This window comes from Octopus bimaculoides, chromosome 8 (assembly GCF_001194135.2).
Source record: "Octopus bimaculoides isolate UCB-OBI-ISO-001 chromosome 8, ASM119413v2, whole genome shotgun sequence".
In the NCBI taxonomy this organism is placed as follows: domain Eukaryota; kingdom Metazoa; phylum Mollusca; class Cephalopoda; order Octopoda; family Octopodidae; genus Octopus; species Octopus bimaculoides.
This window is the reverse complement of record NC_068988.1, coordinates 79,219,839-79,230,830: the sequence shown is the minus strand read 5'-3', so window position 1 is coordinate 79,230,830 and position 10,992 is coordinate 79,219,839.

Genomic DNA, 10,992 nt, shown 5'->3' with positions numbered 1-10,992 from the left:
CTTGGCGTTAGTAGCCCGCGCTCCTGACCACTACGCCATATGTCCGTGGGCATATGGCGTAGTGGTTAAGAGCGCAGGCTACTAACGCCAAGATTCCGAGAACGATTTCAGGCAGTGACCTGATTAATAATAATAATAATAATAATAATAATAATAATAATAATAATAATAATAATAATAACATCGAAAATACCCAGGTCTGAAATTTCCTCAAGAGACCTGATAGAGGTTGGAGGTTATATCAGCCGAAACGTTGTGTTAACAACAAACAAGATGAGGACAACTATCCGTCAAATGTAAATAATGTAACCAAAGTTTAGTTTGGTAAATCAATCATCACACTATATGCGATAATGCTTTCTCCTAGGAATTGATTATGCTAACAAGTTTACAGCTGTTATATTTTAACGGCCGTAGGGAAGCAAGCCAACAGTAAATTTCTCATGACTTTATTGTTTCCCTGTCACCCAGAAATAAGTGCATTACCTTGTAACCTTGTAATATCAATGTACAACTTGGCTCTTCTGCTGGGGTATCATGTGTTCCTTCTACTTCAGCAGTAGCTTTTGTTTTGCCTTATGCTACTCTTGATTTACATACCTCATCGCAGGAAAAGTAAATGAGACAAAAAAACCTGTTGGAGAAAGAAAATGGGCGGTAAGTTATATATGATGGGATTTACGTAGCTTTCAGAGAATACCATCCTACAAGATTAAATACGTGATAATATTACGATATTTTTGGTACAAGAAAGTAAGCTTGAGCTCTTCCGGCTGTCAGTATATCAGTATAGAAATGGCTTCTTATATTGTGATCGACTGCAGAAAGGTGGAATATTTCCTTTTTGGTTTTATATTGCGTATAGCTGTCTTCGCGATTATATATATATATATATATATACAGAGAGAGAGAGAGAGAGAGAGAGAGAGAGAGAGAGAGAGAGAGAGAGAGAGAGAGAGAGAGAGAGAGAGAGAGAGAGAGAGAGAGAGTGTCAGACAGACAGAGAAAGAGAAAGAAAGAGAAAGAGGGCGAGAGTTAGAGAGTCTACAGACGAGATCCAGAGATTCTCCGTATAGAAGATACTTAGTAGGGATCAAAAGATTCAAAGAACTCACACACACACATACACACACACACACACACACACGCATACACACATACACACACACACATGCATACACTCACACACAGTAAATGTAATTAGAAGCAAGTTAGTAAATGTAATGAGAAGCAAGTTAGGCAAATTGAATTGATTTATGCAGAATATTAAATAAATGTGTATGGATATAAAATAATCCAGCTTACAGAATATAAGTGTTATCAGGTGTTAAATGAATCGAGTTTTACGAGTCCAACAGCTGTTTCTGGGACTTGGTGGTCCGCAATAATGATAGTTACTTGGATCCATTAATGGATAACACAGTCTCCGTCTTCAGGAGAGAATTTTACATTGGAGAATTTTACATTTGAGAAGTTGACAGGCCGGAGGTTAAAGACGGAATGATTTTGTGGAGAACGAAGGGGAATTAGGAGTGTTTAGAGAGTAGTGAGGGGAGAAAATTGATTTCAAGGTTAGGGTTAATAATGAGTCTAATGATAGTAGTAGAGATGGAAGGCGGGAGGAAGAGGAAAGTGTGGCTTAGGTAGTATGTGAGTGATGACCTTTGAGATAGTTTGTATGAAGGCTATAGAGTTAAAGGTTGAGATAGTGAAAAGGAGTTGTTATTAATTGGGGGAAGACAGAGTCTGTGTTATCCGATAATGGATCCAAGTAACTATCCTATAAACTATATACCTTTTGCTCGGCTGAGTGCTAGTGATTCTAGTGATAGTGAGTCTAGTGATAGTGGTAGAGATGGAAGATGGGCAGAAAGTGGTGAGTGTGGTTTAGGTAATATGTGAGTGATGACCTTTGTGATAGTTTCTATGAGTTAAAGGTTTAGATAGTGAAAATGGCTTGTTATTTATTCTATATGATTTGATAGTGGAGGCGCAATGGCCCAGTGGTTAGGGCAGCGGACTCGCGGTCATAGGATCGCGGTTTCGATTCGCATACCGGGCGTTGTGAGTGTTTATTGAGCGAAAACACCTAAAGCTCTACGAGGCTCAGCCACGGGATGGTGGCGAACCCTGCTGTACTCTTTCACCACAACTTTCTCTCTCTCTTACTTCCTGTTTCTGTTGTGCCTGTAATTCAAAGGGTCAGCCTTGTCACTCTGTGTCACGCTGAATATCCCTGAGAACTACGTTAAGGTTACACGTGTCTGTGGAGTGCTCAGCCACTTACACGTTAATTTCATGAGCAGGCTGTTCCGTTGATCGGATCAACAGGAACCCTTGACGTTGTAAGCGACGGAGTGCCAACAACAACAAATGATTTGATAGTTCAATAGCTAAGGTGTGTGGTGAAGAGGTGGTCAAAAGTAGTTGTTAGTGGGACAAAAGAAGTGAGTTGGTAATGGAGGTGGCTGTTGTGTTAAAGGGATGAGTATGAAATTGAATAGAGATGTGTAGGCACTAAGGGGGTAGAGGTAGATTGACTAGTTTTCAAAGGAGTGGTGTTTTGTTAAGTACTGTTTAAGGTTGGGGAAGATGGGGTTTTAAAAAGAAAATGGAGGTGGTTGATTTGAAGGTTTGGAAGAAATTTGAGATGTGTGTTGCTGAGGAAAGGCTAACAGGAAAGTGGGAAGTGGTGGATTTGAAGATTTGGAAGAAATTTGAGCTATGTGTATGGGAAGGAATAAGATGTGGGGGTTAGTATTTATTAAGTAGTAGATTGCAAGGTTGTTTTAGATTAAAGTTTTTTGAGTATGGAAACTTATTATAGGATTATATAAATTTAGCGAAGTGCGTGAAAGTTGAGTAGTAGCTGTGTTTACAAAAAAAAAAATAACATCAGAGAATCTATTGAGAAATGAGGCGAAGAATGGTTAACGATTCTTTTAGGCATAACTTACACTTACCAACATTTGCTTTGTATGGGGAAGCTTCACTTACTAAGGACCAGGATAGGCTGTATGGAATATTTTGCGATTTGAGGTTGTGTATGTACGTTCCTAAGGAGGTAGATAGTTTAGAGCTTGGATTAATGAAAGAGTTCATGTGTGCACAGTAGTGGCGTTTGAAATCTACGGTGCCGCCGATATATATCTTTGCTTGGTGGGAGCGGGGTGTTATAACACAGCAATTGTAGATCACATTTTTACGCAGAGAGGAGCCTGCAAGGAGGCATAGCTTAGAGGTGTGAAAGTTGCAAGTTTTTCTACCTGCTCCGTGATTGGGGTTTACAACTAGTGAGGTTGAGCCAGGCTGGTTTGTTGTTAGTGGGAGAAAACCTAAAGTGTAATTTGTATTTGTATTGGATGTGTTATTTGTTGTCGCATAGGTAGGATTGTGGGACGTTGGCTTGAGTTTAGTATTAGTCAGCTGAGGTGAGTTATCAAGGATTGTTTTATTGCTAGTATGTGAGCTAACTTGGGGTACAGTGTGAGAGTTTAGGTGTTCAGAGGACTGGTGCTAGAGTTTGCGTTTGTTCGAGCAGGCGATAATGGATCTTAAATTAGGTGTGGTGGAATAAGAAATTTTCACAGATGATTTGTTAAAGACGGGATAGTATTTATGCTGTGGTGGAAAATTAGATTTTAGAATTTTAAAGAAGAGTTTAGGTAGAGTTTTAACTTGGAGAGAGAAGTTTGGTAAAACCATAATATTTCACGTTTCTTGGCTTTAGATTGTTTAGAGTGTGTGGTTGTAGTGGGCTGATCAGAAGTGGGAGAGGGGCTTGTAGTTGTTATAGGCTCGGGGTGACAAGTGGTGCGGTCGAATTTCTTTGTGGAGTTGTTGGATTGGTGTAGAGTGGAAATAGTGTCCGTAGATTCAAGGTTAGTATTGAGGAAGAAATGTGCTAGTTTAATTTTAAGCATAGTGTTGGGGATACAGTAGATTTTTTCGCGGAAGCTGATTATTTGGAGGGTCTGATTATAAAATGGGGCGTAAGTATTAATTTCTTCGTTAGCGGATAATTTAGAGATTCTGATAGATACGCCAGTGACTACGCTACTAAGGATAAGTTTAGGGTGATTAGAGAGGACGTTTATGTATTGTAAAGATTTGTTGGGTTTATGGAAAGGGTGATATAGATTTCTGTTTAAGTCGAGAGTAACGTCTAAGAAATTGGCCATCATAGTGTCAATTTCGAATGAAATACTTAGGTTGTAGTTTTTAAAGAATTTGTGTACGGATTTCTTGGTGCATTCCACTGACGGCCGAGATAATCCAGGTGCTGAAAGGAGTGCGTCATCCCTGCATAGTCTGCTGGAGAGGTTGGGGATGTATTATTCAATTTGGGAGAGCAGGAATAGGTCCACAAGGTCGGTGACCTGAGCAGGAATTAACCAATATAGGGTTTGCGGGTAGGTTTTCCTGGGACTTCAGGTTGAAACTGTCCTTTTCATTAGAATGTTTGGAATGATTAGGTTTGAGGTCAAAGTGTTGAGCTTTCACCTCATCTGAGTTTTGAAATCATTAGTCTGCCGTAGTAGGAGTTCTAAGAATATATCACATGGTGGGATCAAGATATTTTTTGTAGACAAGCTCAAGAATTGCTTATCCATGAGTGTTATCTATAGATAGCACTCAGCCAAGCAAAAGGTTTATAGTTTATAGGATAGTTACTTGGATCCATTATCGGATAACACCGCCTCCGTCTTCCCCCTAATTAATAACAAGCCCTTTTCACTATCTCAACCTTTAACTCTTCATACAAGCTATCACAAAGGTGATCACTCACATACTACCTAAACCAACCTTTTCCCTTCCTCCCACCTTCCACCTCTACTACTATCATTAGGCTCATCATTAACCCTAACCTTGAAATCTGTTTTCTTCTCCCCCCACTACTCTCTATTTAAACACTCCTAACTCCCCTTCTTAACACACTTCGTTCTCCACAAAATCATTCCAACTTTAACCTCCGGCCTGTCAACTTCTCAAATGTAAAATTCTCTCCTGAAGACGGAGGCTGTGTTATCCCTTAATGGATCCAAGTAACTATCATTATTGCAGACCCCCATCCCAAGAAATAGCTGTTGGACTCGTAAAACTCGACCCATTTAACACCTGATATCATTTATATTCTGTAAATCGGATTATTTTATATCCATACAAATGTACATTTTTTTATTAAATGTATTTAATATTCTGTGTAAATTGACTTGCGTAACTTGCTTCTCATTATATATATATGTATATATATATTTTCATTTCAAAATTGTAGTTGTTTCGACCTGAGACTATGTTGAAACTTACGTAATTACAAAGTGGAAAAATAATTTCAGCCCTTTAAAATCACACAAAAGCTGTTATATTCACATTTCAGTTATCCTGTGAGGTGTCAATATTTTCCTCGTTCTGTGATCTGGTCAATCACCTAGTTTCACTGCTAAACTGTTTCAGCGAACAGGGTGTGGTTCAGTAATGACGAAAATATGCAAAAAATATGAAAGATGCATTTAACAGTTTTAGTATATTAATAAATGACTAAAATCTCTCACGATGTAATTGGACATTATTTTGTATTTGTTATTCTGGTATGCTGTCACTTATTTAGCAATTTTTCTAGTATTTCCTTATTGATTTTGCTATTTTCATTCCTTATTATTTATTCAGATATTCTGAAATTCTCTTATTTATTTGCTTATTTTCATATTCAGATAATTATTGAGTCATTCTGTCATTCCCTCATTATCTGGTTCTGATATTCTGTCAACCATTTAGTTTCACTTTCATTGTCTTCTTTGTTTAATTAGCGTGTTATTCTGTAATTGATTTAGTTATTTAGATATTCTGTTGATTATTTATCTCGCGATTTTCAATACTTGTTCTGATAATCACTTATTTAGTATCATATCATTGCCTTATTTATTCTGTTACAATCACACACACACACACACACACACACGCACACACACACACACACATTTTTGCATATATATATATATATGTATGTGTGTGTGTGTGCGTGTATGTGTGTGTGTGTGTGTGTGTATGTGTGTGTATGTATGTGTGTGTGTGTGTATGAATATGTATATGTGCTTGTGCCTGTGTCTGTGACACTGTGTGTGTTTGTGTGCGTGTGTGTATGTGTACGTGTTTATTTTTTATTGTGCTTCATTTGTTTCTTCTCATAGCAAACGTGTTGACGGGACTTTCTCGTTATGCATATGCTGACCAGTAATTTTTCAAGTATGGAGTGGGGAGACGGTTTACTTAATGGTTGGGAAGAAAGCTGGTACAAACTGTGCGTCTGTGCCTACATCTGTAGGTGTGCTAGTGATGAGTAGCAGGGATGAGCAGATAATGGTTCGGCCTTCCTCCCACCAAAATGGTGGTAAAAAGACTTCCCTACAGACAAAATAGAGACGAAAGGGTGAGACTTGGAAAAAGAGAGCGAGAGAAAAACAGAGGTAGAAAAGGTGAGAGAAAAGAAACGCGAGATGGAAGAAGGAGAAAGAAAAAATGAGAGGTAGATATTAAAAATAAACGGATGGAGTTAGATAGAAAGAGAGAGTGAGAGAGAGAGGCGGAGGAAGTAAAACTACTGTAAGATGCCACACTGATAAAATAGTCTGAAGTTAGGGTGGATTTATGTGCAATGTGTTGGTTGTTGCAGAGGAGTGGGTATAATGATATTGCTTATGATAGGTATTGCTGTTATTTAGACTTCACGGCCTTCTTCAAGAAAACCAATGCATTTCAGTTGTGACCTTTCCATTTCTTTTTTTAACATTATACAGAATGTCATTTTTCAAGATAGTAAGGGGTAATTGGTGGAAAGTTTGCTGTTAGTCCAGATGGTTGAGCAATTATATGGAGACATCCTCGAGAGCTTATGTTGGAGTCTCTTTGCTGTCTACTCTGAGCATATTTTCAAATGCCTTTCAAATCACTCCTAAACGTCATTAAATTCTGCTGGTGACTGTAACGCACGTTGGTAAGTTTAAATTTGTTGGAAAACGACAGCTGTTGTTCCCTTGCACTTATAAATGGAGCCGAACATCCAATCCCAGCATTTTAGAAATAATGTCGTAGCTGATATTTTTTTGTGTATTTCTTTTTATAGTTCAGTGCTTCTCAACATTCTTGAGTTAAATAAACAAGTACTGGGCCAATTCGAATGGACACTTTTTAAAAAAGAATATCACTGCTTAAAGTTCAAAATTCAGAAAAATGTAGAAAACGATTGTTTGCTCCATTTCATTATTCATCTTCGCAAACAATAAAATTAATAAATAATAGTTCTTTAAGATGATTGAACATAAACGTGAATTCACTGAAATCATAACTTATGAGTTTTAAAAATCAGCGACGTTCTGTTTGAGAACCACTCATCTAGAGTGATTGGGAGATATGGTTGTTGGTGTTGTGTCAGCAATCACGATAGGTGCCGTGGTGCAAGTATTGTTGACGGTGCATGCGTTGTATCGAAGCTGTGACGTTGATGTTGATAAGATAGTTGTTATGGTGTTAGTAACATTTATGGAATTAGTGAAGTACTGGTGGAATGGAGGTTATACTAACGGTTGTTGTGCTGACAGCGGTGTTACAGTGTTTGCCATATATCGCAGGAGTAAATATCGTTGGTTATGGTGATAGTGATGACGGTGGTGGTGGTGGTGGTAGTAGCAGACATGAGCATTGGCGTTTGAGATGGAAATAGGAATATGACGATGGAAGTGACGGTGTTATTACTATTGTAATTGATGATAATGGTAGCGAGGGTTGTAATGATGGCAGCAGTGTTGAAGGCAGTAATGGTAATGGTGTTTGTTAGTAGTGGTAGTTTGTGTGTGATATTAATTGTGGGAAGATATAGCGATAGCGATATTTACTGGCTATACTGATAGTAGTAATATTGACAATGCTAACAGTAGTAGTAGTAGTCGTAGTAGTAGTAGTAGTAGTAGTAGTAGTAGTAGTAGTAGTAGTAGTAGTAGTAGTAGTAGTAGTAGTAGCAGCAGCAGCAACAGCAGTAGTAGTGTATTTACGATGGCATTATAATAATTTTGCTGTAAACAGATTCAGTGATATTGTTTTTAGTAGTAGTCCTTAGTTTTTGATGTAGCATCGGTGACAGTAATGGCGGGTAGAACTATTGTGGCAGTGGTGACGGTGGTAGTAGTTGTGATAGTGTTAATGGTTGTGGTAGTTTGGGAGTAGTAATTTGTGGCAGTGGTGGTAGTGTGACGATAATGATTATGGCGTCATCGAGCCTGATGCGATAATGGTGAAGGAGAGGTAAGCTATGATGATGATGATGATAATGATGATGGTGGCATAGATAGGGGAGGAAGATGATCATGAATGGGGATGGGGCTGGTTGTTGGGCGGGTTTTTGGTAGTGGAATGGTAAGGTGGTTGTTCGCATATATTGGTTGTACTGACGGCGGCAACAACGGATGAGATGATGGTGAAGAGAATGGGGCTGCTGGTGCTGGTATGTAGAATATAATAGGAAGAAACTATTGAAAAACTTAAAAAGAAAATTGGAAAAGAGAAAACAATGGAAGAATACTTAAAATATATATTTAAAAAATCATTATTGATAATAGTAGTGGCAGTGGTCATTCTAGTGTTGCTATTAGTGAAAGCAGTAGTGGTAATAACGATACTACGAGAGACTGATTTTTGTTATAATCGTTGTTGTTGTTGGTAGTCGTAGTGCTAGAGATTAAAAGCAAAAAGGATTTAAATATGAGAACAAAAAGCGGGTGGGTGTAGCTTGTAGGAAAGGGGTGTGTTAATACTGCAAGTGAAGAAAGAGAAAGAGAACGAGAGAGAGAGAGAGAGAGAGAGAGAGAGAGAGAGAAGTAGACAGACAAACGGGCAGAGAGACAAGCAGGCAGACAGGCAGACTGAAGCAGAGTTAAAGAATGGCAAATAAATTGACGTAGAAAACAGATCGATAGAACATCAAGCAAAGAAACATATACAGACACAATCAATTGTTATTGCCGACAAATGAAACAACTTCAGCAGTATCAGCAGCAACAGCATCAACAACAGAAGCAGCAGCAGTTGCACCAGTGGCAACAGCAGCAGCTGCAGCAGCAGCAGTACTTTACTAATGTTCTTAGCTCCACGTAGTGTCAGACAGAAAGACTAAACTATTAATCAGTTAAATTGGAAATTCTGGAATACCGAGCAATAGTAAACTACTGCTGTTGTTACACTGTTGCCATCGGTGTATCATATTAAATATATGCAGACCATTCGAAGGCATGATGCTCGGGATTTGTTTGAAATAAAATCTCTACATAGACTTGTGCTAAAGGCACAATATATATCGGAGCAAGATGAACATCGTCGTTGCAGTGAATCATGGGAACGACGAATGCGTTTCATCTTTCTTGAGACTTGTCTTTGCCGTGCAGTCGATTGTTACCTGTTTCAACGAAATGTATGCTTCCTTATGTAGGAAACAGTGGGTTAAACATTCACTGGTGTTGCTGAGATTTTCTACAGCCTGGCAAACTTCTACAATACCAAGGAATTCGCTGTTTCGTATGCATCGAGGCACGAATTTTGTATCAGCTAGTGACAGTAGGGTGCACATCATTGACAAGTCTCAAGAAAGCAAAACACGTCCGTCATTATCGCAAGTCACTGCGATATTTGTCTCACTCCGATACATAAGTGTTTTTAACTAAAAAAAAGTCTATGAAGAGATTTTATCTAAGGCAATTCCACAGCATCATGTCCTTGGAGCGCCTCTATACATTTAATATGATTTAGAGGTAGCGATTTTAATTCAATGCTATTTCAGCTGCGTATACCAAGTATATTTTTATAGCTGTTTTATTCACTGTTGCTTATTATATCACAGTACGAATTTTGTTTAAGAGGGTGATAGTCGGGTATGCGATATTTACAAGCTTCGACAAAGTTAAGACGTATCTATCAGTTTCGCGCGTCACTGCAGTTCCGTGTTCGTCTTGCTCCGATATATATCGTACCTTTAAAACAATTTTATGAGAAGATTTTATCTTACACAATTCCATAGCATTATACCTTCTAACAGTCTGTATGTACATTTAGTATGATACATAGATGGAAATGCACACTCTTATTTATACATATTTATTTACGTGCGCGCGCGTGTGTGTAAGCATATGCTGAGACCCTCTTCGGTCATGACTGACCATGGGATTGCTCCTAGAAAGTTACCCTCCTAGGCACAAGTCCGGGAAAGGTTGTTTTATGGAAGACCAGCAGTCGCCCATGCATACCGGCCTCCCCTCTCCACGCCACCAGTGTTATCCAAGGGAAAGGCAAAGACCGATACAGCTTGGCACCTGTGACGTCGCAACTCATTTCTACAGCTGAGTGAACTGGAGCAACGTGAAATAAAGTGTCTTGCTCAAGAACATAGCACGCAGCCCGGTTCGGGATTGGAACTCACAACCTCACGATCGTAAGCTCGACACTCTAACCACTGAGCCATGCGCCTTCACAAGCATATATATGTGTATATATTTGAGTGTCTGTATATGAAGGAGCGCATATGTATATATGAATATATACATAAATGCCTAAACATGCATGTACGAATCTTTATTATTTATTTAAGCTGACGAAGTGTTCATGTTAAACTGGAAAATTATGATAAAGAGTGGTATATACTATCCCTTATATACTAGGAGAGAAAAGAAAGAAAATGCAAAGAAAGGAAAACCAAGTTCAAAACAAGCGAAATATTTTTGTTGTTAACTCATTTTGTAGCCTTCATGAATCGGAAGATCTTATTCATAGTTGGTGAATTTTAAAAAATAAATTGCATCTCTAAGCTTGATAATCTTTTTTAAGACCTGAAGTCTTCTCATTCACTTCTGCAATTTTTATACTGGAATAAACGATACGATAAGGTTTCTGAACAGTCTTCACGAGAACAGAAATGTGATTCCATACGAACTGTTCGTGACAGAATATATATAT